The sequence below is a fragment of the Tupaia chinensis genome, unplaced genomic scaffold, assembly GCF_000334495.1.
Source record: "Tupaia chinensis unplaced genomic scaffold, TupChi_1.0 Scaffold144061_1, whole genome shotgun sequence".
Classification (NCBI taxonomy): domain Eukaryota; kingdom Metazoa; phylum Chordata; class Mammalia; order Scandentia; family Tupaiidae; genus Tupaia; species Tupaia belangeri.
Genome location: NW_006203914.1, coordinates 159,897 through 163,293, shown reverse-complemented (window position 1 = coordinate 163,293; position 3,397 = coordinate 159,897). Strand labels below are relative to the sequence as shown.

At 39.2% G+C, this 3,397-nt stretch overlaps 1 pseudogene; it reads right to left on the bottom strand.

Annotated features, from left to right (window-relative positions):
• Positions 1-1,095: 1,095 nt before the first annotated feature.
• The window catches only part of LOC106733560 (14-3-3 protein zeta/delta pseudogene), a 5,295-nt pseudogene continuing 2,993 nt past the window's right edge, over positions 1,096-3,397 (bottom strand).

Here is a 3,397-nt window from a genome sequence, read left to right as displayed (position 1 = left end):
TTGGAGAGATTTTCGCTATAGGGTGCGTGCGCTCGCCAGACAGATAGAGAGAGACATAGAGACAGAAAGTGAGAAATCACTCCCCAGGGGTTATAGTCACATCGCAATCCCTTCTCCATTCTCCTCTTGGGATCTTGGGTATGCACACACACGTGCCCGGTGTGAGTTTTAAGCCACCGGGTCTGGGACATGAACCGCGGTTGACTATGTGGGAGTCCAGCGACATAGCCATTACGCTAACTGCTGGTTCCCAATACATATGTTCTTAACAATTATGCTTAGATTGCTGATGAAAATTTGATAAGACATTAAACAAAGCTGGCCATCATCTCAAGTTAAATCTTGCTAATTATTTTTACAGCACTAGAATGTTAGGTAAGTATCAACAAAAAAATCACAAAATTTAAAAACCTATAAAAAATTAAATTCATTTTTTATTGCTATACTTGATATACATGAAATAATGGAAATCAAGCCACTCACTTTTACTGCATTTTACTTTTACATTTCTTCTTAGGTTGCCCAAAACATTTAAATACAAATAAAATGATCATAAAAATAATAAAAGCAAACAGCAGGTAACTTTACAAATAATGGAATGTGAACCGTTTTTACCCCTATTTAGAATAAATTGGGTCACAACTTTGCCTAAGGCAATACTTCTCAGCTTTAGTTTATGGTGTGCACATTGATGTTGAGTATTCCATAGATACACATGGCTCAGCTTGCACTATCCATGGAATATCTGTTTCCACCACAGCCTTCTAAGTGCTCCAAACCCTAAAGCACCTACAATAACTACACCTGTGATGAGAACAAATTATTCCTTTTATTTCCCACCAGGACAATATGTAGGTAATTTTCTTTGCTTAGACATCAAAGCAGTTTTAAGACTGGCCCTTGTGAAGCCACAATGTACCCAATGTACTATGTCAAACGTTAACAATTTGCATAAAAATCACAGGAAAATATAGAAATTAAAATAGAAGTAAAATAAAGCTGTCATAAACAGTAAACTATTTGTGGGACAGCATATACGACAAATAGTATACTATGTAAATTTTAGAATAAGGTAGACAAAAGTTGGAAGGCTGGTTAATTTTCCCCTCTTTCTCCTGCTTCATCTTTGTCTCCTTGAATATTCAATGTCCACAATGTCAAATTGTGTCTCAATAACTACATTATTAGTGTACTGTCTTTGTGTGACTCTTCACTTAATGTATCAAGTTCAGCAATGGCTTCATCAAAAGCTGTCTTTGCAAGAGAGCAGGCTCTCTCTGGAGAGTTCAGAATCTCATAACAGAATATACAGAAGTTAAGGGCCAGACCCAATCTGATATGATGTATGGGTCGCATTTCCTTTTTGTTGATTTAAAAAGTGTCTTTCTATGATTGTTGTGACTGATCCTTAATCCCTCTCTTATCTTCACCATCAGCCACCTCAGCAAAATAATGGTAGTAGTTGCCTTTCATTTTCAAGTAGAAGACTAGGCTCTGCTTGGTGCAAGGGAGATCATGAACTTTTCCAATAGAGACAGTGCAACATTGTAGGTATCTCTTAGCTTGGTCACAATTTTCTCTCTGTACTCTCAAGCAACCTGCTGTTTTTATTCTCAGCACCTTATTTCAAATGTTTTTTCATTTATTCATACAGAAGAGAGAAATTAATATAGCTTGTTGTCCACTCCATCAGCACTATCCCCATATTCAGTCTTTGGGAGGCTCAGAATAAGTGAGGTTGTTGGTACCTCAGCCCTTTTAGAACCAAGACCTATAAAGTGCAAATTGAGGCACTGAGTTTCTGAAGTGAAGTTAATGTCAGCATCAAGGAGAGCTGACTCTGGTTCCTCACTGCTCACAAGGGGATTATAGAAATGTGTTTTTTAGAAAAGCTTTGGGTACGTAAAGGCCACTCCCATATATAAATTGGGGATGATGGCCACACTTCCATCCCTTCTCCATTCTCCTCTCAACATTTTGAACATGCATGCACATGTGCCCAGAATAATTTTCAAGCTTCTAGGATCAGGATTCATACCATGGTCAGCCATGTGGGAATCCAGTGCCTTAACCACCATGCCACCTGCTGGCCCCTCAATAATATCTTTTAAAGCAAAGTAAAGAAAGCTTCTTTTGGGACCAGCAGTCAGCATAATGGCTAATGTCGCTGGACTCTCACGTAGTCAACTGCAGTTCGCGTCCCAGACTGGGTGGCTTAAAACTCACGCCAGGTGCGTGTGCGTGTGTGTCCAAGATCCCGAGAGGAGAATGGAGAAGAAGGGATTGTAGTGTGGCCATCCCTCCTGGGGGGTGATTTATCACTTTCTGTCTCTCTGTCTCTCTCTGTCTGTCTGGCAAGCACATGTGCCCTATAGCGAAAACCTCTCCAAAAACAAAAAAGACAGCTTCCTTTAAAGCCTCAAAATATATATGGGAAATGTGGCTGTAAGATTTTGCAGTAGTTCAGGAATATTAGGTTCAAATCTGAATTTAACAAGGACAAGTAAGAATTTATACCCAAAGGGCAAGATGAGAGTAATTGGATAGGAAATATCTAAGCCATAATATTACAGGTAATAAAGATGCTGGCCATAAGCGTTTTATGTATATTATATACAAGTGTGCAGATAGGACTGGGAGAACTTTCAGAAGCCTGAATACAATTTTATGAAGCAGGGGCCAGCAGGTGGCATAGTAGTCAAGGCACAGTACTCTCATGGGGTTATATTTGAGTTGTAGGCCTAGTGGCTTGAAACTCACTCTTTGTGCTCTAGTGACTGATTTCAGTCTGATTTTAGCCTAGCCAACGGGAATCTTAAATTTTTCTGAGACTAGTAATTGGGGCATAGTGAACATTTACCAGACCACAGAAAGCAAAAACACAGTAACTCCAATATGCAAAGCTTATTTCCTATGTACATAGAATATGGTCTAATTCCTAACTCAGCATGGAGTTTAAGGGAGTTGGATCTCACAAGACTATGTGGTTTGAGTTCTGAATTGAGTGACTTGAAAAACATGTTAGATGGGTGTGCCTGCATGTCCAATAATCCCAAGAGCAGAATGGAGGAGAAGGGAATGTGGCATGACCATTACCCCAAGTGCTGATGTCTTACTTTATTGTTTTTCTCTCTCCCTCTCTGTTTCACTGTGGTGAGTGTACACGCCCTATAGCAAAAACAGAACAGAAAAAAAGTAACAATAAAACATAAGAACAAATTTTTAAAAGTAGAGTTTGATTGCATAAAAACTTTAGTTTAACATGCTTATTTAACTAATCAGGGGAACAGCAGATGGTGTAGCTGTTATGTCACTGGACTTCCACATGACCAACTGCAGTTTAAATCCTGGACATGGTGGCTTTAAAATCATTCCAGGCACTGGGACCAGCAGTTAG